Source organism: Periplaneta americana, chromosome 11 (assembly GCF_040183065.1).
Source record: "Periplaneta americana isolate PAMFEO1 chromosome 11, P.americana_PAMFEO1_priV1, whole genome shotgun sequence".
NCBI lineage: Eukaryota > Metazoa > Arthropoda > Insecta > Blattodea > Blattidae > Periplaneta > Periplaneta americana.
In genome coordinates, this window is record NC_091127.1 from 157,617,522 (window position 1) to 157,643,724 (window position 26,203).

Here is a 26,203-nt window from a genome sequence, read left to right on the forward strand (position 1 = left end):
CAATTTGATTTAGATAAGAGTTACATGTATACAAGAGTTATTTACAAATTAAACAACAAAATACTATGAACTATTAATTAAACACTGAAATAAACTGTGTAGCAGAATTAAACTAAAATACATAGAATGTTAATATATTTCAAATAATATTAGATAATAGAAAGAGATTATTATGAGACAATTAAAATACAGCACAATCAGGATGATGTCTAAAGAAAAAACTAACAATGTAGTCAGTGATAGTTTAAATCAGTATGATTGGAGTGAAATGGTAATAAGGTTATCTTTTAAGCTGTTCTTAAAGGTGTTTGTTGTCTTGCAGCCCCTAATACTTTGTGACAAGGAATTCCATTGACGCGAGGTGGATACTGTAAAAGATGATGAATAACAAGATGTTCTATGAAGAGGTATACTTAGCATGCCACAGATAAGTGATCTGATATTTACGTCGTAGTTAGAGTATAGATAAGAGAAACGAGACGAAAGGTAATTTGGTGTTGCGGTGTGCAGAATTCGAAAGAGTAAAGACAAAGAGTGTAAAGTTCTGCGTTCTTTAAGTCGGAGCCACGAGAGACTTGCGAAGGACGGTGATATGTGATCATATCGTCGGATGTTGCACACCGTATCTGACGCACATATTCTGAGCTCGCTGTAACTTGACTGACAGTTCAGAATTTAGGTTACTTAACAAAACGTCACAATAATCGAAATGCGGCATTACTAGGGTTTGCACTAGGGTAAGTTTTAGTTGCTGGGCAAGAAGTTTCTCAAGCGACTCAAACAATGAAAGGAGGAACATATTTTTTTTATCGTTTCTTTAACTTGAAAATTCCAACCTAGTTTATTATCAAAAAAGAAGCCAAGATTTTTTACGACAGATGAATAAGGGATTAGCGTGTTGTTAAGGGTAACAACTGAAAGATTACTGTTATTAAGGGAGTTAAATAAACGCTTATGTCCAATAATTATGGCTTGAGTCTTACTTGGATTAAGTGAGAGTCCGAAATTGGCCGCCCAAGTGGAGACAGTGGCTAGGTCACAATTTAACTTGTCAATCGATTCATTGATCGTATTGGGTCTGGAATGTATGTAAAGTTGTAGGTCGTCGGCATAGACGTTATATCGGCAATACTGTAAGTTCTTTGATACGTCATTAATGTAGATAGAGAAAAGTAGTGGTCCTAATACGGAGCCCTGCGGCACTCCCGCCTTTGTGCATCGACATTGGGAGAATTGATTATCAAGTGAAACACACTGTTGGCGGTCCCGTAGGTAGGAGTCCATCCAGCTCAAGGTATTGTCTGACAGGTGCAAAGCCTTCATCTTTGCAAGAAGCAAGTCGATATCAACAGAACCAAAGGCATTGCTGAAATCGAGAAGAGTTAGCGCCGTTATTTCACCCCTATCCATAGCTTCACGGATGTCCTCAGTCACTTTAAGAGGGCTGTAGTAGTGCTGTGTCCATGCCTAAAACCCGATTGATAGTCATCAAGGAGTTTGTGTTCGTCGAGATAGTTCGTAAGTTGTCCGTGTACAATACGTTCTAATGCTTTTGAAAGAGTGGGAAGAATTGATATCGGTCTGTATTGGTTTACTGTAGAAGGTGTGTTAGATTTAGGTAAAGATTTCACTAATGCCATTTTCCAGAGTGAGGAGTGAGTGAGTGGTAGATAGAACAATTGCGGACGACAGCAATATCCTAAATTAGTTTCATTTTGGAGAATGCCGATAAGCTCACTGTATTATAATATCAATTTTTGTTTTCCACCTGTGCTTATCTTAATATTTTGGATTTATATTAACGTTTTCGACACTCGGTGTGTGTCATCTTCAGATATTGGGTTCTATGTCATTGTGTGTTGTGAAGACCTAGCCTCTTATTATGTTGTGGGTTGTTCACTTGTGTATGACCTTTCATGATTTCTTAATTTAGCTAAAATTACTATAAGCAGTGTATGGTTGCTTGTTATGATTCTGTTAAATTCTATCTTTTGAAAACCCATATAGGACAATAGAACAATATGTTAAAAACATTATGACATATAAATATAAACAAGTAAAATATATACACTATAAAAACACTGTATACACTGTATCACTTTTATCACATTTATGGTTGGCTGTGTTAGCCTGTTATATCGTTAAAATTGGGTTGTTTTTACTATTCTTGGTAAAAACTGTCTTAATGACGCACTGACAGTTTTTACGATATAACAGGCTAACACAGCCAACCATAAATGTGATAAAAGTGATATAATGTATACAGTGTATACAGTGTTTTTATAGTGTATATATTTTACTTGTTTATATTTATATGTCATAATGTTTTTAACATATTGTTCTATTGTCCTATATGGGTTTTCAAAAGATAGAATTTAACAGAATCATAACAAGCAACCACACACTGCTTATAGTAATTTTAGCTAAATTAAGAAATCATGAAAGGTCATACACAAGTGAACAACCCACAACATAATAAGAGACTAGGTCTTCACAACACACAATGACATAGAACCCAATATCTGAAGATGACACACACCGAGTGTCGAAAACGTTAATATAAATCCAAAATATTAAGATAAGCACAGGTGGAAAACAAAAATTGATATTATAATATCCTAAATGTTATGCATAGCAAAATTCATGAAATAGCCAAATGAAACAAGAAAAATACTTCAACAGGAAGAAAAGAAGTAAAAAGAAAAATGTTTCATACCCGGGTTATTGGATGCCGGTAGTAGATATGAGGAACCAAGGGAAGGATCTGGAAGCAAATATGCGAATTTATTCGAAGTAACGACGCCTGCAATTTCCCGTCGAATATGGTGGGACAGTAAAATGATTACAGAGCACATCTGACGTCCCTACACGAGTTGCAGCCCGAGGCTAAAATATCTAGTTAAAAGACGTAATCTCGCCGCTTCCTGAAGGTTTAAGGAGAGCCAAGGAAACCCGGGGCGACGGTTCAGTTATAAGTCGATATCCCTCGAAATTGAGTTGAACACTCACTGCAGATTAGTTCAGGCTCGTTACGGGGTTGCACGAAGCAAACGTGATTGTGAAAAAATCGATAGTTGCGGCTGTCAACATTAAACAATCGGAGTGTTTGTTATCGATTATAATCGAACGTCAAGAACAGTTTTACTATTCGGTCAATAATAATTGCATGTTGTTATGCGATCCAGGATATGAATATTGTAATTAATGATCAGGGAACGAAACTTGTTGCCCGATGAAACAGGTTTGCTGTTCCTTGACTATGGGTACGAATTTGTTTACTTGCGCGTGAGTGGTCATGTTCAACGGTGGAGAGGGATAGGCAGAGACCACAGATTTCCGCTTAATGACATGAAGCATAGAATGAATATAGTAATTTCTAATAATGTACGGGAGTCGGTAGGCAAATTAATTAACCATTTGAGTTTGGACTTGCAGGCTGAAACATAATAGTAATATACGTTACAAGAGCGGTATGTTGACGTTTTCATGGTTGAGGAAAAGATTGAAAAAGCGAAACGTAGTTGAGCTTTTTTAATTTCCGAGAACATGAAAACAAACATACCGCTCGTGTATCGTACATTATTTTGTGCGAAGATCGTTTATTACATACCTGAAAGACGAATTTCTAATTAGTTGCAATGAAATCTCCATGTTGGTTTCTGTTTAATGACGCCAACTTCGGAACACCAAAATATCTTTCTTCAACATTGTTGCTATAAAATATTTTCTGTGTTTACTATACTCCAGCAGGCCGTGATATACGTCTGTCTTTTTTTTTCCCCCAGTCTATAAATGCGAACTTAAAACAAATTGTAAGGTTATGTAATGAATTATTTTTCATTTTAATATTTATATAACATATTCCAGTAATAACATCCGCATCTGGAATTTTGTTGATTTTTTCACGGCTTCCTTAATGTTACTTGTATCAGGAATGCAATAAGTTTCGTGGAGTAGTAGACTTTACTTAATTTTTGCAAATATTTAAAAACAATAATTAACATTGCAATTTAGGTTAAATTGCAGTGGTAAGTTTCCAATTTATAATTATCACTATGTTAAATGTCTCTAAAAATAATATGTTAAAAGCCTAAAGCAGTAAAATGAATGTCGCGCTTAAGCGGTAAGAAGAGGGAAATTGTTATGTGTGTTACGTTGGGAATACTGAATGTGGTATTTCACACTTACCGCGTATTGGTTCTGTGCGGAAAACAAGCAAATACGCACGATCTCGCACAAAAATTTATTTAAGCATGTCAGTAAATTGCTGATTCAAAAAATTGAAAAATGCGAGTTACATGATTCATATTCATTGTTTGTACATTTATAACTTATTCAACTCAGCAAATATTGTACAGGCAAACGTTAATAATGTTAATGCACTCACAGAAAGAGTTAAAACAATCAGCTACTTCAAACATATAGCAAGCAATGGTTGCAGTGTAGCATTTCTTATTTTGAAAGAAATAGTTTTGAAGCAATCATTCAACACTTCCAATGTTAAAGTTGTCGTGATGGAAGCATTATGAGCTCTCATGTTCAATTACCAGAATTTACACCTTACTTACTTACGAATGGCTTTTAAGGAACCCGGAGGTTCATTGCCGCCCTCACATAAGCCCGCCAGCGGTCCCTATCCTGTGCAAGAATAATCCAGTCCCTATCATCATACCCCACCTCCCTCAAATCCATTTTAATATTATCCTCCCATCTACGTCTGGGTCTCCCTAAAGGTCTTTTTCCCTCCGGTCTCCCAACTAACACTCTATATGCATTTCTGGATTGGCCCATACGTGCTACATGCCCTGCCCATCTCAAACGTCTGGATTTAATGTTCCTAATTATGTCAGGTGAAGAATACAATGCGTGCAGTTCTGTGTTGTGTAACTTTCTCCATTTTCCTGTAACTTCATCCCGCTTAGCCCCAAATATTTTGCTAAGCACTTTATTCTCAAACACCCTTAACCTATGTTCCTCTCTCAGAGTGAGAGTCCAAGTTTCACAACCCTACAGAAGAACCGGTAATATAACTGTTTTATAAATTCTAACTTTCAGATTTTTTGACAGTAGACTGGATGATAAGAGCTTCTCAACCGAATAATAACATGCATTTCCCATATTTACACCTGCTGTGTTGAAATGTGTCTGGGTTCCTTTTGCATCTATTGAATAAATTAATGTATGCAACCTTTTTTACCATTATTTTGACGCCTAATGCATAATATCGGGTTATTTTTTCAACAGTAATGTCACTAGACGTTTTGATTTATCTAGAGAAAATCAAAAACTCGAGTGGGATTTAATTGACTATTGCACGATTAGAAGAAAGTATATAAAGATTAGAAGTAACGAAGTACTCCAATACAATAAAATATTAATTGACTTACGAAAATACAACTGTCTTCAAATGTATTATTGTACCATCTTAACATTACAAATATTACGCTAGAGGCATGCTAGATGGCAGTAGTGAGCAATGCCTTCTCGTCGAGAAGCTATCGATCTATTATAGACGATGGATATGTTGCTAGTCAAGAAGGCTTTGTTGATTCAGTTTCATTTTTATTAAAATGCAACATTCCACTTCAATTATCCGAATCCCAGTAATCAACGTCACTTGACAGATGATTTTCAATAAATCTTAATATTAAACAATCTCTGATACGTGACTATCCATATCATACAGCAGAAGCTATAACATAACCTAACTAATATACACAAGTGTTAGAAAAGTTTTCATTAACGACGATGACATAAAAATAAACATGAATAATTTTAAAAGCAATAATTATTGAATGTAAAATTTTCAAATTTGAATGTGGTTGGTGGTTCAATTGATGTTATATTGGACGTGTGCGTAATAGAAGTGGAACTCGTTGATTTAGGCCTACATGGTGTATTCAACGTATTCAGGATTTCCGAATGGTGCTCTTCATTTATTTGTAAATCGGATTTCAGAAGATGCATAGGTATGATCAGTGATTTTTATTAATTCTTGTTCTTGAATGCCAATGCGAGTCATATTTGAAACTGCTGTGCATCGACTTATATATATATATATATATATATATATATATATATATTTTTTTTTTTGACGTCCAGACCAGCGCAGTTTCAAATGTTGGCAAACAAAGAAACAAATGCTAGGGACGCGATAAAATTAAACAAATGCTAGGGACGCGATAAAATTAAACAAATGCTAGGGACGCGATAAAATTGTGCGATAAGCAGCCATGATTGGTTGAAATACGCCCTTTCGTACCGTTTTATTGGTCGAAACTAGTATGACGTAGTAAGAGTGTAATAGTCACGTAAAAATCTCTTTCCAATTTATACGAAACTATTGCGAATATCTTTCAGCCAATCAGGGATAAAACACGAAATATAATATTTTTATCGCGATTTTTTCGAAATTAATACAGAATTCTGTAATCTCTAGTTTATAATACTGTATAAGTTACTCGTCGCAGTTGATAAAGCGTCGTAAAATAACCAATTAAAAAGTTACTCGTCGACTGCAACACAATGCAAGCGAATAGCGAACAACTAAGGCACTGTAGTTCAACGGACACGACCCACGCCGTCTTCTATTGTGCACAGTAGAGGGACTCTAGAACACAGTTAACCTAAAACCACTTGTCTCTCTCCCATCGGACAACAAGTTTCGCTCCCTGCTCATGACTCACGTCATGAGAGAGCAAAATAGCAAACACATTTCAAATGAAAATACCTGTTGAAATAAAAAATACAGTCGTATGTTAAAATGTGATAGGGATTCATTGAATCTCTGTAATTTTGTGAAACGTTCATGCCCTCAGTTGCATGTTATTTACATATTAGGATTTTTAAGGATAGGTTCTTACTGAATTTATAAAGATTGTGACAGTCAGATAAACCTAATGCAATTTATATCTTGTATTAATGATTACTTGTCCTTCATTTCTTCATTGAATACATGCACTTTTCCGTCATAATGGATGAAAAAAGCGTGACTTCAGCGAAATCTCGAAATTGATTGATTTCTCATCACAATACTTTCTCTGTTGAGACAGTAAAATTGATTACTCACGTGATGAGGGACCAGCACAACACCAAGCCTTCACATGGAATATAAACAAATTAGCGTACCTTTATTTAATTAGTCTGTGTAAAGTTAAAAAGCTTATCAAAGTTATTGTGACTATTAATGTAGTAACTAGGCCTACAATTATTCCATCTATACTAATAATACATCTGTAGCCGAAATTTTTCTGGTAATTTTCGATTTTCCAAAAATAATTGGTCCTGACATATATAATAAACACCCTGAAACCGAAAATCTCTTTTTTGAAATTGTTGTTTGTATGTCAGTCTGTCTGTCTGTCTATCTGTCTGTCTGGATGTTTGTTACCTTTTCACGCGATAATGGATGAACGGATTTCGATGAAAATTGGAATATAAATTAAGTTCGTTGTAACTTAGATTTTAGGCTATATGGCATTCAAAATACATTATTTAAGAGGGGGGGTTATAAGGGGGCCTGAATTACATAAATCGAAATATCTCGCTTATTATTGATTTTTGAAAAATGTTACATAACAAAAGTTTCTTTAAAAATAATTTGCGATACGTTTTATTCCTTGAAAAATTTTGATAGGACTGATATTTAATGAGATAAATGAGTTTTAAAATTAAAATAACTGCCATCTAAGGCCGTGTAATGAATTAAAAAACAAATGACTTCGTCTATAAGGGGCCTTGGACAGCAACAATCGAAAGCTATGAAAGATAGCCTACAGAGAATGTTTCTGTGTTTGTATGAAGTAATATCGGAAGCTAAATTAACCGATTTGTATAATTAATTATTATTTCACCATTGGAAAGTGTAGTTTCTCTAGATGGACATACTGCTATAATGTTATTACAGTAACTTGTGATATAATATGAGGGGCTTAGAACAAAAAGCAGGTAAGTGACGGAAACCTAGTTTTGAGGAAATTACAGTTAAAGTTCTACATGCAATGGAATATTATACACTAGTTTGGTGAAATGATGCCCATATAGCAGCACTGCACAGTGTGATTTCTTACGTGACTTTATCCCAAAGAAACATCCTTTTGGGCTATCACAACACGCACTTACCTCATGTTTTAATAATGTCACTTACCTGCTTTGTGTTCTAAGCCCCTCATATAATATAATATAATATAATATAATATAATATAATATAATATAATATAATATAATATAATATAATATAATATAATATAATATAATATATGTAATGTAATATTATATAATATAATTTAAGTTATTTGTAAGGTTCAGAAGCATAGTGGGCCAAACACCTTTTACTGAATACATAGAAAACAAGGGTTAAAATTAAGTTATTACCATAATTCAATGGAAACCTATAACAAGTAATATAAAGTATACACATTAATCTAAATGATGTCAATCTTCATTAAACTATGGTTGCATGCAATAAAAATTAGAAACATGTTAAAGGAATTGTCATTGCACCAATGAGTGGTCTCTGGACCAAAATGATCGCATTTTAATTATTTGGATGCAATTTAAATTAAGTAACATATTAAACTATTTATCCTTTTATCAAACACGAATGTTCCCTGGATCAAACGTCCTATTTTAATTATGTAATTACTTTATATTTATTTGTAACGGGTGCAGCGGAGCGGACGGGTACGGCTAGTGGATAATATAATTTATGATAGCTAATAATTAGTGGAAATGGACAACACTCATTCCTTAGGAAAAACTTTGAAGTTACATGCTTGAGCTGTGCGTTATACCTTTACGTAGGCCTACATACGTCGTCGGTGATTGGGGCTGATTCTGACATGCGATGAGTGCTTCGCTCGGGGGCGCCTGCACTCTCCCCCCTTTCGCTGCAAGAGAGGTGGCAGGGGTGAATAAGTACATCGGTAATACGAAATATACGATTGCTTGCTTTACAGTGCCTACTAAATACAACACAATGGCGTGTATAATTTATTTTGTTGGGGTGATGTGAGAGTGAATTCAATACAGAACAATATCCGTTTCATTGTCTAGCGATAAAAGCAGATATCTTCAGTGACCTAAAAAGTTAATTATTCGATTGTTATATTGGGCTTTTGTCGGAAAGGAGAGTTGTTGCGTAACAACAGGCATCATAGAGTCCGTGGAGTTATCGCCTGTCTTCTTCGGAACAAGGGTTGGGAAGTTCATGAAGAGGTCCACTGCATTTCTGAAGACGACTCTCACAGAAGAGCGGATATAATATCAATAAACAGGCAACAACAAAAGGCTATTATCATAGATCCAACTATACGCATGGAGAGAGATCTAAACCAAGCTCATCAGGTTGATCAGGAAAAGAGGGTCATTTATGAACCTTGTATTCCCTACCTTAGTGCCAAGTATAACATCCCTCTCTCCAATTGGTCAGTGACAGGTTTATTTTTTGGTGCTCGGAGTTCTTTACCAAAATTTACATATAATTTTTTTTAAACAATTATCAATATCATCTTTTGAAATTCAAAAAATCATCTCGCAAATTCTCGAAGATTCCCTGCAGATTATACAATTTCATTTATACCACTCAGAAGGCCTTAATTAAGGATATGCTAATTTTAAATAAAATCTTTTTTTTATCAGTATAATTTGGTCATATTCTAAGATTTTATTTTACAATTGATAATCAATGGTGCTTAATTATTACAATTTATTTTTATAACAATATTCATATTTAATTGTATTTGTTTGCTATTCATTTCCGGATCCTCGTGGTCATCCTTAATTAAGGCCGGATGAGTTTCTCTCTCTCTCTCTATCTAAATTTAATATTAATTGTAAAAAAGGTAAAAGGTAAAGGTATCCCCGTAACATGCCATGAAGGCACTTGGGGGGCATGGAGGTAGAGCCCCATGCTTTCCGTGACCTCGGTACTAGAATGAGGTGGTGTGGTCGGCACCACGCTCTGACCGCCTTTTACCCCCGGGAAAGACCCGGTACTGAATTTTACAGGAGGCTGAGTGAACCTCGGGGCCGTTCTGAAAGTTTGGCAACGAGAAAAAATCCTGTCACCACCTGGGATCGAACCCTGGACCTTCCAGTCCGTATTAATTGTAATTATTTTAATTGTATTCTTAATATTATGGGTGTAATCCCCTGGTAGAAGGGAAAAGAAGGCCTCATGGCCTTATTTCTACTAGATTAAATAAATAAATATTGATTACCAAATACTAATCATTGTAATTGTGCATGTACTCGTATAATTCATATTCAGTAATTTAATATATATTTATATTAGTTTTTATTCTTGGTTTTGGGTGTGTGTGTACACATACGTACGTCTATACACTCACGTTCTAAGTATCAGGGACAAGAATGGAGTGGAGCGCCTACACTCGAGTTGCTAAATACCCCACGAGCCAATCAGGCAGGTATTCCACATGTGCGTCCTGTAATCCTGGCGGGGGATTACAAATCCTCGCTTTCTGGAGCAGGATACAAGCACAGCTCTGGAACACCTGCTGCTGCCTGAAATATGAGGCATCTGTTCCTGGTTCTCTTTCCATGCAGCTAAAACTTCCAGGAGTATTGTGAGATTATCACGCTTTTCAGAGACTTCATCTTTTATTTCTTCTTTTCCAACCTGTGAAACCCGATACCGTAGCGGATTCTTCTCTCTGCAACGAACCGAACACCAAAAGAAAATCCATGCATTTTACGTTCCAATTCCTTTCCGTTCAGAATCTCATCGAAGGGAGAATTCGCTCTCCCGAGAACCCGATAGAGGCAAACATCGAGAGGCTGAATTTAATCACCACACACGGCGGTACAGAGAGGGGAACCACGCACCTCCGACTTACGGCGTGAATGTAGTGTACATAATCGCTCTCAACGGGACAGATTTCAATCGCTGTAGCTATGACGATGTAGAAAAACATATTCACAGAAACGTACACAGAAGTACAGTAAATATGCCCTCAGGTATGACTGCAGTAATAGCGTTTTTAAATATGAATTCAGTGAATCTGTTTAGATTCTCTGTAAATACTGTGACAGCGACGTGAGAATCGAACTCACGACCAGCGTCCCGCAAGAAAGCAGATCGCGAGGAGCACGGGGGGTCGGCGCGCGGCGGAGTAGTGGGGAAAGGGGCCTACACGCGAGGGGAGGCTGCGCGCGCAGCTGCTACTTAACGCAGTGAATGGGAAACGGACCTTCCCGACCCTTCGAGAAGTCCGTCGAAGTGGAGATATCTAGATAATTCTCTACACACCTGTAGAAATTTCTCGCAACTATGATTTTGCTATAAAAGAAGAAGCGCCAGCGAACTCGAGCAGTTTTTCAGTTGATTAATCAGCCAGTCAGTGACTAAGCCAACCGGAGTTCGACTCGAGTGTGCGTCCTCATCTGCGTCAGCATCCGAAGGCCTGAGTTCGAGTGCAGTGGACCGCAGTTGGAGGGACCTGAGTTCGAGTGCAGTGGACTGAAGTTGGAGGGACCCGAGTTCGAGTACAGTGAACTGTCTCTGAAGGTCTGTGGTTCGAGATACTGTGAACTCGAGTGACTGAGATAGAAGAACTGTGAACATCAGAACTGATAGTTCTGATTTGTAAATAGTGCTTTGTAAATATTAGTTAAGATTAACAGTTCATTGTTGTTCGTACTAGTCCAAGTAAATTGTCATTGTCGTCGGTGGAGTTTTATAACGGATATTGTGTTGAGTGAAAATCCAATTCTTGACGAGAGCGTTTAAGGCGAATTGTAGAAAGGAATTATTGTTGGAAGAATAAAAACCCTGTTGTGAGTTAAATAAATTCACAATACATTTCCCTCTCATTTTATTTGCGTGTTTGTGCCTTATATTGTGTTTTTAATGTTTTATAGTTTTGTGTCATGCTCATCTTCTTAAAAAAAAAAAAAAAAAAAAAGCAGTTTCGTGTTATAAGTATAACATTATCATGAATTAATCTCGCATTATATAAGTACAATTTCTTTGAAATCCGGATAAAAGGGCGTTCGGACAGAGTCCAGTCCGGACGTGTATGTATGTATTTATTCACACTGCAAATGGATAAATACCCGGTGGCAGTGGTAACTAATTACACTCAATAATTACAATTAAAAATAAATTAATAATAATAATTAATACTTACTTACTTACTGGCTTTTAAGGAACCCGAAGGTTCATTGCCACCCTCACATAAGCCCGCCATGGTCCCTATCCTGAGCAAAATTAATCCAGTCTCTACCATCATATCCCATCTCCCTCAAAACCATTTTTTTTTTTTAATTTATTGGTCTGACCCAATATTTTGGGTTTGCCCTGCGACACAGAATAGCTGACAATAAAATTTAAAATGAAAAATTATATAAACAGGTTTCAGACAAAAGTGATTAAGACATAAGAAAAAAAATAGAACCAAGTATAATTTAAATTGAATGTACGCCATAAAGATGCTACAGAAAATTTTATAATGGTGGTGACGATGGCATCTTGAAGATCTCTCGTCAGCTTGCATTTTTCCCTCCACTTTACAAAGGCTTTCAGGATGGTGCCTCTCGCTCCGAAGAAGAGACCGGTAACTGTGATTTTTTCGCCAATAGGTACTGAATCGTGGGCTCGTAGATTTTCTTTTTCTCTTCGTTCACTTCAGATGGTTGAGTGGCTGAGATTTCAAATCTGATCGTAGGATCAATTATTTCGGCTGTCTGTTTATTCCTGTTTATAGTTATGATATCGATCCTACGATTGCTCTTACCATCAGCAATACAATGAACTTCCTCGTGAACGTCTAGGTTTTTGGATCGAAGTGCATCTGCGATCATAGAACATATGATGTTGTGACGTTTTATTCTGAGTAATAATAACAATAATAATAATAATAATAATAATAATAATAATAATAATAATAATAAATAATAATAATAATAATAATAATAATAATAATAATAATAATAATAATAATAATAATAGTATAATAATATTAACAAGGAACATCCTAAATTAAATGAAGCACAATCACTTAAAATACCATTTAATGTAGGCTAAATGAAATTTATATCTTAACCCTAAGTTTTAACTAAAACCCACAAGTATGATATGTCCATACACGCACAAGTACCCGCTGGTAACTTACTCACTGCACATTTCACTGACACTATCCTGATTTCACTAACACATCAAAAACATTTCAGTGTTCAATTACTTTGCTCTACCACTATAAACTATGAAACTTCATTGACACAAACACACATCACTGACACAACACACTTCTTCACTGATACAACACTTCAAATAACAAAATATCAATTACACCCTTTAAATAGTGTGTATAATATACTACCGTCTATTAGTAAAGTCCTTTAGCCTATATTTAAATACATATTTGGTTGTTGGTAAAGCCTTTAGTAAGTCTGCAGGTAAAGCATTCCAGTCCCTGATAGTACGATTGAGAAAAGAAAACTTTCCAGTGTCCGTCCTCTGTCTTCTTTCCCTCTATTTATAGGAGTGGTCGTTCCTTGAAGAGTAATTTGGCGGCTGCAACATATTTTTATGTCTCACCAGACAGGTTCATCTCATCCGGACGAAATTAGTGAAAATTAACCTGTCCGGGTTAAATCCTATTGATTTGTATCAATTTTTGCTTTAAAATTCTATCTTGCAACAAGAAAACATGAGTCCACAAAATTTAAAAAAAATTACAGAAAAATAACAATAAAAAGTATCACCCTGAATTTTATGTTTAAAGTAGTCCAATATGGAGGATTAATATTTCACCAAATGAAGACTCCCATGCATTCACAGTTCAGGTAAAAATCTGTTTTATGTCTCTTCTGTAAAATTTACTTTTATGGACTAATGTTATTTATGCAACTATGGATTCATTTTTATTCCGGGACTATATTTCAAAGCGCAATGCTGCAGAGTTGTTCCGAGAAGTCAGTCTGTCAATGATAAGCGAGTAGCAACAGGTGTTTTTTTTTTAGATCGGTATCAATGATAGGCTGGCTCAGCGTAGTTACTTTGTAACTAATTCAACAGTTCATAGCATAAATACACGTCAAAAAATGACTTTCATACTCCATCGGCAAGTCTATCGTGCTATCAAAAAGGAGTACGTTATATGACAGTAAAAATTTTTAATAGCCTCCCTATCGATATAAAAAATGAAACTCAAAACATAAAATTATTTAGGGCCAAATTAAAGAAGTACTTAATTTCTCACGCCTTCTATTCTATTCATGACATTCAATAACTCTTCATGAAATTGATACTAAAACTTTGTGTTGTACTAGTAGACTATATTGTAAATCTCGTCTGTATATATTTCATCTAGACTGTGACTATAAATTAAGACTTTATAATAGTATTAAGTTTTTTGACTTGTTCCATATTCTAGCTGTAAGCATGTATGAATACCATGGAATGTTAATAAATACAATACAATACAATACAACCTTGTTTCTATACATGAAAGTATTATTTAGGCAATATTTTGCTGAAGAATGATTGAGAGATCATGAAAAAATGTATCTTCTATATGGAAGCCGCTCATTGGAAATCGAATTACTTGAAAGAACTGGAATTAGAAATAAACAGATTAGATCTAAATTGGCCATGGAGAAAACTAGGGACTATAAACACAAAGACTATTGAAAGAATATTAAAAGAGAGGACAAACGAAATTTCGAGACGATATTTTTCGTAATATTAGAGACCTAGGATCACTAAAATATGTTTTGGGAACAGGAAGAATATATTAGATTAAATTCAAAGAAAGAGAGAACAGGAATGGCATGGTGGATATTAGATATCTGGAGGCTCAAGGATAAGAGAGGAAACGTAGAGAAAGATAAATGTCCGTTACGCGGACTACCGGAAGACGCATATAGCTCTCAATTGAGCGGCAACGAATGATTTGAGAAACTGTTGGGTGGATAAAATTCTTTTAACATAAACGCTATAGTGGCATATATAAATGAATGGTTCCCTAAACGCTAGCAATCTGCATAAATTAGGAAAATTTCTTTTTAGAGTTAAAATTAGATGGGAAGAGTAGGTCAAAGCTGTGACTGAAACGTGATTATACAGGGACATCATTTTATTTTTATTTCAATTTTAATTGTACCTGAGTTTTTTAATGTACTTCACTCCCACCCCTTCTACTAGTAAACTTGCAACCACACTCCATACAAAACCAAGGCCGCGTATGCAGTCAAAGTAAACACTACTGAGTTAGTGAGTAAAGTACGTTTCAGAAATACTTTCGCGTTTTTCAGTGACGAAAGAGCTTTCAATATAGAATTATATTTTCGCACAGGTACTGTCGTCCGTTTGCCTACATCGCATCTCGGTTTACCTCACCCGCATCTGCTCGCTCCTTTGTAAAGGCTAGTGGCTGGGCTGTCTCAGCTCTTTTTTTCTGAAAACGTTAATTTCTGTTAGGAATTGGACGTCTACGTAATATTATACAACTGTTTAAAATAACTTAAATAAAAGAACCTCGTTAAGTAATTAACTGTCATGTGATTTCCCCCCTTTCTACGACCCTGCGACATAACCACTTGGACGGACAGTAGATAGCATGTCTGAGTAATTTTATATTTTCGGGTCGGGCAGAAGTGAAGATTGAATTCACAGTACGTAAGGCACTCTTTTATAGAGTAGGTACAGAATTATTTCAACATGAGTTACTAGTACGAAGGACGAAACTGATAATTGGAATTAGGTACAATAGTCTATAGTGCGATAATATGCATAAAAGAACTGAAGCCTGTATCGAAATGAAAGACCACCATTTTCAAAAATGTGTTTAAATATCTATATTATAATTATTTTTCAATTTAACTTCATTCTCTAGATTGTATGCTAATGTGCTGTAGACAGTATAATTTACACTGGATAATGAATATGTCCGAATGGATAGCTCAGTTCGTGAGTAAAAACACTTATTGTTAATACTGTACTGTACATTGATTAAACAAACACCTAATGAAAATTATCAAACTCAAAATCGCAATATATCCTAGTTTACGTAAATTTATGAACTATTTTTCTTCCCTCCTATACCTAGTAAAGTGATTTGTTTGTATTTTGCGCCAGTATAATCGAACTCCAGTCGTGGAATGGGGTAGCAAACGATGTATCCGGTTCTCAACCCTTAATCCAAAGGTATAGCCAGGTTAATATTAAAAGTATTAATAAAAATAAAATGATGTCCTTGTAGATGTTGGGGCTCCGTACCTGATATAATATTATCATAAATAATATTGCAGATTAAAATACTCTGTCACTTCATGTCCATAGTCACTGGATTTCGACCCATTTTCACTTTTCTTTCCTAAGGAATAAATCTAACTTTTCAACACTTGTAGCAAACTCCATAACTGTTTACTAAAAGTGGAGGGAATAAGTTGATTGACAAGTTTTACCAACTTCCAAAGTTATGATGTAATTGACAGTGGCGGTACCTGATCAATTTGCCGCGAATTTCAAACTCAAGAGAATTTTAGAAAGTGGAAATGTTTCCTACATAAAAGAGAGAAAAAATGTGGATTACAATGCGTGAACTAGCTGTCACAAATTTTTAAAATAAAAGTGATAATTGCACAAGAAACATTTCAGATATGTCTAACTCTATCCCAAAATTCATTGATCTAAGTACACTCATTCTGGAGTAATTAATTTTTTTCCTACAAAAATGTAATTTTTCAATAAGTTTTCATAACAGAAAAATTATTGTACAGTATAATCCACATTTTGAAAGATAGAGAGATTACATTTAAGGGGTCAGGGACAGCTTACAGCAGCAAAATTTTGGAAATATCCAACATTTTTTTCCTCCATTACTGTATCTTGTACAATAATGAAAATTGGTATGTATAAAACACCGTCCTTTTACGATTAAAAAATTATTTACATTTTTTTTTTCAAAATTCAGTTCACTGTGTAGTGATGAAGTGTTTCCCACATAACTCAAAAACTATCCAACATTCTGTGATGAAATTTCTTTCTTTTGTGTATATTTATCTATGTCATATCTGCAATATGATCCAAAATTATTCCTCTGATAAAAATGAATTTATTAGAATGGTCAAATATCAGTATTTTATTCTAACACAAAATAAGAAATATATATTATTTATTAAGGAATGTAGTTGAAAGAGCATGATATTGTAAACATGAGTTTCAGCAATAAAATAAAAGAGAGAGAACATGAAAAAGTTAACAAGTTTATGAGTTATGAGGGAAACGCTTCATCAATGCACTGTGAACTACCACCATTATGAATTTCGAAAAAAAATATATAGCATTAATTTTTTTTAAATCGTAAAAATATTTTTATACAACAGAAGGAAATTGTTTTACACATACCAATTTTCATCATTGTACAAGATACAGTAATGGAGGAAAACAATATTGAATATTTCCAAAAATGTTACTGCTGTAAGCTGTACCTAACCCCTCGTTCAAATCTTTATCCTGGCTGCAACTTAGTAACCGTAGAACACTTCATTCGCTGTCTCTTCTGTTTCGAGTTCTCCACACTTCTACTCCAAATTATCTTCGTTCCCGGTTAAACTACTTATCCTCCAATCACAATCTAAACAGCAGGTCACAGGAGAGCCAAATCCTAGCAATTCCTGCCCACAGAACATCCCACTATTCATCCTCTTTTACTGTCTCAGTCCCCCGTGAATGGAATTCTCTACCTCAGAAGATTAGGGGCTGCCAGACAATAACCACTTTCAAGAAAAGGCTAAACGATTTCTTACGGGCACAGTCAAATTGAAGTTATAATTGCGATCGAGTTTATTAATTTAATTTAATTTAGATATGACTATCATTACTATTATCGTTATTATTATTATTATTATTATTATTACTACTACTATTATTATTATTATTATTATTATTATTATTATTATTATTATTATTAATACATAATTATTTGATTGGTGTTGTGAAGATAAAAATAATTGTCATTGTATTATCTTAATTATGTATTATATTGCCTTCTGGAGTGTCAAAATGGCTTTAGAAAAGGAAGATCATGTGTAGATCCATTATTTAGTATCAAACTATTGTTGGAAAAAAGAAGAGAATTTAATTTAGAAACCCATATAGCTTTTATTGATTTTGTGAAAGCTTTTGATAAAGTCCGAAGAGACCTTTTATTCGACATATTACAAGAAAAAAATATTCCAAATTTGCTATTCCAAAATATAATAGAAATCTACACGGACAGCAAAATAAGTGTCAAAATAAATAACTGTATATCCGAAAGAAAATTAGTTAATAATGGAGTTCGACAAGGTTGTCCACTATCACCAACTTTATTTAATATTTATATAAATGAAATTATTTTAAAATGGAACCAAATCTACACATCAGGAATCAAAATAACCAGTGCTCTAACATTAAATACCTTACTCTATGCCGATGATCAAGTCATAATTTCCAATTCAGAGGATAATTTACAAAGAGGATTGTATACATTAAATGAAATATTAAAAGATTTTGGGATGGAAATTTCAGTACAAAAATCAAAAGTAATGGCATTTTTAGGACAAGACCCAGTCAGAAGTAAGATAATACACAATAACCAATGCCTCGAACAAGTGCAAAATTTCAATTATCTGGGTTGTGAAATATCTTATCAAAATGAAAAAGATGTGAACAAGAAAATTACCAAATTTACACAAATTCTAGGAATAATAAACAATACATTAAAAGCTAAATTAGTACAAAAATCTACAAGAATAAAAATATATAATACACTAGCATTACCCACCCTTCTATACGGAAGCGAGATTTGGACATTAAAGAAAAAAGACATGTACAGAATCAAAGCAACGGAAATGAAATTTTTCAGGAGAACAGCAGGATATACTCTTTTAGACCGAAAAAGGAATGAAGAAATTTTAGAACAATTAGAAGTAGAGTCAGTAGAAGAAAAAATCAGCAGATACAAATTCAATTGGCTAGATCATGTAAGAAGAATGGAAAATTCAAGAATCCCAAAAATTATGATGCAATATAAACCTAGAGGACATCGTCGACCAGGAAGACCTTTTAGAAGACTGCTAGATGGGGCCGAAACAGGTCTACAGAGGCCTAATTCGTGAAGGATGATGATGATGATGATGATGATTATTATTAAAGTAAAAAGCTTCATTTTTCACAGGCATTTGTTTCCTGTAAAAAGATCTGGGGGTTTCACATAAGTATAAAGTCAGGAGTGAAACATCACTTTTCGTAGAAACTGAAAATGGATTGGATGATAAGCAATAACGAACCAGAATTTGGAGCTAAAAACTGTAAGACGAAGAAAAAGAGAGAGGCTTAATGTATAATACTGTTGTGTATGGCCATTGTGTATCTCAGATGCTCTGTTCTTGGAAAGCCATCATCTTAGTTTTATTAGTTGTCCCTCCGAATTGTTTCGCGATGTGGAAAGTAGATGAACTCTGTGCTTCTTTTTATTAGCACAATGTTCCTTGTGTAAAGTAATTTCGTAGTGTTTTGTCTTGGGGAGCTGAGTAATGAAGACTAATGGCGGCAAGGCTCTGGTGCCTGCTGATAGGGCACTATCAGTCTGCCACACGCCTCCTAACACAACAACCTAACACAGTTCGACGCAAGTAAAATCTCCACTAGAAACAATGTGTTAAAAGTTAGAGCTGCGCTTTACCTCTGGTCTGGCAGATCCCTCCGCTCTTCCAACGCTGTCTTACTTCTATGCACTCAGCCCCCGTCTGCAACAAAAATAAAAAAATAAATAATAATAATAATGATAATAATAATCATCATCATCATCATCGTCGTGTGTCATTTCATTTCAAGAACAGGATTCTTCAGCTCTTTCCATCCCATTCCTTTTACAACCATGAGCCAAAACTGGAAAGACAGAAGTAGGAAGGGTCTGTGGCTACGTAGTTTGATTCAAGATCAATGCTTAAATCGTCATAGAAATGACCACGAAACAAGGGACATTTTATCTGTTCCTGTGAAAGAATAGTACATTATGCAACGATCCTAGCTCAGTTGGTAGAGCAGCTGGCTACGGACTGGAAGGTCCGGGGTTCGATCCCAGGTGGTGACAGGATTTTTTCTCGTTGCCAAACTTTCAGAACGGCCCCAAGGTTCACTCAGCCTTCTATAAAATTGAGTACCGGGTCTTTCCCGGGGGTAAAAGGCGGTCAGAGCGTGGTGCCGACCACACCACCTCATTCTAGTGCCGAGGTCATGGAAAGCATGGGGCTCTACCTCCATGCCCCCCAAGTGCCTTCATGGCATGTTACGGGGATACCTTTACCTTACCTATAATGGTAGTAATTAAGACGCGAGTATGTTTGTTTATGAAACGAGCGCAAGCGAGTTTCATAATTTTCATACGAGTGTCTTAATTACCATTATAGGCAAGTTCCATACGACTTATTATGCTCGACCATATTTCTAACTTGAAATAATTTAAAATTAGGTCTTCTTATGGTTATGTGCGAACTGACCTAAATTCTGAGATGTGCGCAGACGCGAAAGTATTGATTTTTTTCGAGGCTGAATGTCATTGACCTTGGCAGAGAATAAGATGAAGATTACTCTGTTATAACCTGGAAATTGATTTAGAATTGAAAAACGAGATGACAAATTGAATTTATTTGAATATTATTTACAATTAACGCTAATTATTATAGTAACAGAACATAACTTTCTGCGTCAGTATTGGATTTCCAGCCTCCGTGACTTTTCGCTAATTGTCTTTCGATTGCATATCCGAGAATAATCGATACTTGGTGATTTCTCATTGGCTGAACAACTGAATTATAATGAATAGGTGTACTTTAATGAGGTACATTAAAGGGCTACTACCAGGTGTATAATTACTACATTTCGGCATGGTCGAGCATAAAGTTACATCTTGACCATCCATAAAATACGCTCACATACCCTTGAAGAGGTGGAAAAAATTCAAATAACTTTGAGCAACAGTAACAAATATAAAGGACACTCGGAAGGAAATTAAACGCAGAATAAATGAGAAATGCCTGGTATTATTCGGTTCAGAAAATTTTGTCATCCAGTCTACTCTCAGAAAAGCTGAAAGTTAGAATTTATGAAACAGTTATGTTACCGGTTGTTCTGCATGGTTGTGAAACGTGGACTCTTAGTTTGAGAGAGGAACAGAAGCTAAGGGTATTTGAGAATAAGGTGCTGAGGAGAATATTTGGGGCTAAGAGGGATGAAATTACAGGAGAATGGAGAAAGTTACATACAACGCAGAACTGTGTGCATTTTATTCTCTACCTGACATAATTAGGAACATTACATCCAGACGTTTGAGATGGGCAGTGCATGTAGCACGTATGTAGGAACCCAGAAATGCATATAGAATGTTAGTTGGGAGGCAGGAGGGAAACAAATCTTTGGGGAGGCCGAGACGTAGATGACAGGATAATATGAAACTAGATTTGAGGGAGATGGGAGATATGATGGTAAAGACTCAATTAATCTTGCTCAGTATTCCTGTAGGTATTGCCTCTCCTACGCTACCTGTTTGCATAAGTTTCTGATACTACAACCGAATATCACGTCTAGAATATGCATGACGAGTATTGTGGATTCACCTATAATTTCTTTGAACCTGAGTTGTTGAATTAGTCTGTTTATAGCCGTTCTACACAACGAGCTTTCTGTTCTAAATTCGCCATTTTTTTAGAAAAAATTTGACATACGGAAAAAATGTGACATACGGCTCAAGCAACAATGACTATTGCCAATGAATAAAATCCCCCAACTTTTGTTAGCATCTTACAATGACCATAATTCAACTATTCTGATCAAGTTATTAGATATTTTGATATTATTTTGTTACATTATTTTATGTACACAGTGTATTATAGGGTACATTGTATTCAAAAGATTTACCAATAGCATAAATGTAGACACGCTGTAAATAGTAAATTCAAACAAAGTAGAATATCCTTGAAAGTAGTGTGTATATATTGTACTCAAAAGAGTTAACAGTTTTGTAATGTGTTCATCTATTTAATGTCCAATTATTAAGGAGTCCTCTGAAGTTAAGTATTTAGGCATAATTTTTGACAATCAATTAAAATGGAAGGAACACATTAATTACCTTTGTAATAAATTACGTGAAATGATATACTATTTTGTGTTATTGAGCAATTACTTGTCAATAAGTTTATTACGCACAATATACTTAACTTTATTTCAATCGGTAATTATGTAAGGAATTATAGGATGGGGTAGCTTATTTAAATCCAATTTTAATCCATTTTATTTATTACAAAAGAAAATAATTAAAATATGTCTTCATAAACCTACGATTTTCCATCTCAAACATTGTTTTTAGACTTTAATGTTCTTAAAATAAGATAATTAATTTAGTAATAGTTTTTATTTTCCCTTGAAGAGTTAAGGCCGTCTGACCTTTTCTTCCACTCAACCAGGATCGTATTAATAAAATTCATAAATAAAAATCGAAATAATTTTGAATTGTATTCTCATAGTTATGAAACAAAAGCTATGAATTCTTTAATATTATTCAAACCAAAATGTAACACTGCTACAGTATTTAATCACAGTAGTAATTTAGGCCCAAGAATATATAAAAAATATATATTTAAATATCCTAATCTTGTCAATTCTAACAGTTCTAGTATTAAATAGAAAAAGTTAGGTATGGGTTTTATAAAAAATGAAAAATTATAAAAATTTAAATCTGTATATTCTTATTGCGTAGTAGACATAAGACAAATTGCATTACATACTTCTTAATTTTAATTCAGAAATCCGCCCCTAAGCACAAATTCTACTCTTTCAGGGGCGAGCTAAAGTTTTTCTGTTTATATTATATTTTACTAGTGGCTTGTGCACCAAATGCTGCGAACTAAGTTCATTAGACGCCCACATAAACATTTTTCAGATTTATTTTCAATGAAGAATACCAGACATTCTGAATGTTATTTGCTTCCATAATAATGAAACATACTCCCTCTGAATGTTTTTTTATGCCACATTCTTTTTCTTGAACCTATACACCTTCAGTTCTTAGTTAGAACGCGAAAACGCAAGCAACAGTGTCAGGGCAATCAGTCGGTTTTTCATGTGGGATTAAAGCTACAGCTATTTCAGGTCATTGTGGATTGTAGGTGAAAGTTAAAAAAAAAAGCCAGGTTTGCTATGCTTTCGAACAATAGATATAGCATCTTTGTACAGGAACATCATTTTATTTTTACTAACATTTTTAATATTAACCTGTCTATACCTTTAGAGAAACGGAAACACCGCTTGCTCCCCCCTCCAAGACTGGAGTTCGATGATACTGGCGTAAAACACAAATCACTCTACTAGGTATAGGAAGGAAGAAAAGTAGTTCATCCATTTACGTAAAATAGGAAATATCGCGATTTTGAGTTCGATAATTTTCATTAGGTTTTTGTTTAATCAAAGTACAGTACTGTATTAAGAATAAGTGTTTTTACTCACGAAGTGAGTTATCCATGCGAACGTATTCATTATGCAGTGTATATTATACTGTCTACAGCACATTAGCGTACAATATAGAGAATGAAGTTAAATTGAAAAATAATCATAATATGAATATTTAAACACAATTTTGAAAATGGTGGCCGTTCATTTCGATACAGACTTCAGTTCTTTTGTGCATATTATCGCACTATAGACTATTGCATCTAATTCCAATTGCCAGTTTCGTCCTTCGTACTAGTAACTCATGTTGAAATAATTCTGTACCTACTCTACGCACTGTAAATTCAATCTTCACTTCTGCCCGACCCGAAAATATAAAATTACTCAGACATGCTATCTACTGTCCGTCCAAGTGGTTATGCCGCAGGATTGTAGAAAGGGAGGAAATCACGTGACAGTTAATTACTTAACGAGACCCTTTTATTTAAGTTAAATTAAACAGCTGTATAATATTACGTAAACTTCCAACTCCTAAGAGAAATTAATGTTTTCAGAAAAGAGCTAAGACAGCCCAGCTATTACAGAGGGGCGAGCAGAAGCAGGTGGGGGAAATCGGGATGCGATGTAGGCAAACGGACAGTACCTGTGCGAAAATCTGATTCAATATTGAAAGCTCATTCGTCACTGGAAAACGCGAACATATTTCTGGAACGTACTATAATCAGTAACTCAGTACTGCTTACCATCTGCGGTCTTAGTTCTGTGTGGAGTTGGAACTTCCTTAGTAGAAGGGGTGGGAGAGAAATACATTCAAAAACTCAGGTACAATAAAAATTGAAGTAAAAATAAAATGATGTCCCTGTATAACTGCTGCATGTTTCCTAAACTGCCTTGAAGTGTAGAGAGTAAAATCATTTTATTCTGCTAAGAGATCTTGCTGAAATGATCGGGAGACTACAAAATCTTGTAGTAAGTAATAATACCTTTTGGTCTTTCCCTAAGAAGTCTAATTTTTGCGCTCTTTCGAGCCAATACTGAAGATAATCACGCATATAAATATCTACACCACATAAAAGACCCAACCCCACTTGATTAATAACTATAAGAAATATATTTGATTTTTAATAACAATAGTATTATCTTACGTAAGTTCTACAGTTTTCAGTATCATATACTATATAGCCGCCACTCAGTAAATTATAGAAATGAAGATCTAATTTAAGATATTCTCTACATCTACTTAAATAACCCCAAAACGTTTCACTTTCATATCATGAATATAGGATTAATATAATTAATGAAAAATAGTCACATCATGGCATTAACTATAATAATATTTCATTTCTAATGGTAATAATGTCATCAAACCACCTCAAGTTTTGTAGTTTTTAATATCCAATATACAGCTGTACTCAGAAAATTACACACCACAGAATCAGACCTGTAAATTATTTTATGAAGTCTTGAAGTTTTTAATAAACAATTTAATTTGAGCTCTAAATATGTCAGCATTCTTGCAGATCATGGCCTTCGTGTAATATTGTTTACTGTAGTGTGTGTTTTGTTTTATTCTGAAATGCAATTAGTGACGACAAATGGATTTTAGAAAATAGGAAAATTATGTTGAAAAATTGACATTTCACAGAAAACTACTATTTTTTCTGAAAAACTTTGGGTTTCAAACTTCAAGATGAGGGATCATTTATTAAAATCCGTTCAGAGATTTTCCCGTAATTTCCATTACCAGTTCAAATTATATATATAGGTGTTACAATTATTGGGAAAATAAATAAATAAATAAATAAATAAATAAATAAATAAATAAATAAATAAATAAATATTAGCATGTAGTATTACATTTTTGTAATGGTACATGCCTCTAATAGTAATATACGTTACAAGAGCGGTATGTTGACGTTTTCATGGTCGAGGAAAAGATTGAAAAAGCGAAACGTAGTTGAGCTTTTTTAATTTCCGAGAACATGAAAACAAACATACCGCTCGTGTATCGTACATTATTTTGTGTGAAGATCGTTTATTACATACCTGAAAGACGAATTTCTAATTAGTTGCAATGAAATCTCGATCTTGGTTTCTGTTTAATGACGGCAACTTCGGAAAACCAAAATATCTTTCTTCAACATTGTTGCTATAAAATTGTTCCTGTGTTTACTATACTCCAGCAGGCCGTGATATACGTCTGTCTTTTTTTCCCCCAGTCTATAAATGCGAACTTAAAACAAACGGTAAGGTTATGTAATGATTTATTTTTTATTTTAATATTTTAACCATATTATTTATATAACATATTGCAGTAATAACATCCGTATCTGGAATCTTGTTGATTTTTTCACGGCTTCCTTAATGTTACTTGTATCAGGAATGCAATAAGTTTCGTGGAGTAGTAGACTTTACTTAATTTTTGCAAATATTTAAAAACAATAATTAACATTGCAATTTAGGTGAAATTGCAGTGGTAAGTTTTCAATTTATAATTATTACTATGTCAAACGTCTCTAAAAATAATATGTTAAAAGCCTAAAGCAGTAAAATTAATGTCGCGCTTAAGCGGTAAGAAGAGGGACATTGTTATGTGTGTTACGTTGGGAATACTGAATGTGGTATTTCACACCTACCGCGTATTGGTTCTGTGCGGAAAACAAGCAAATACGCACGATCTCGCACAAAAAAAGATTTTGAAAAAATAAAACACACAAACACGCACGCACACACATTAGTGTACATTTTTGC

The 26,203-nt window shown here is 34.5% G+C and overlaps 1 protein-coding gene across 6 annotated transcripts in view; it reads right to left on the reverse strand.

The window, feature by feature from the left end:
• Positions 1 to 26,203, reverse strand: part of LOC138709488 (uncharacterized) — a 967,551-nt gene that overhangs the window by 409,329 nt on the left and 532,019 nt on the right. For all 6 annotated transcript variants that reach the window (XM_069840291.1, XM_069840292.1, XM_069840294.1 and 3 more), the window contains one exon: positions 19,692 to 19,755. The gene's annotated coding sequence lies outside the window, so the exon portion shown is untranslated. The remainder of the gene's footprint in view (positions 1 to 19,691; positions 19,756 to 26,203) is intronic.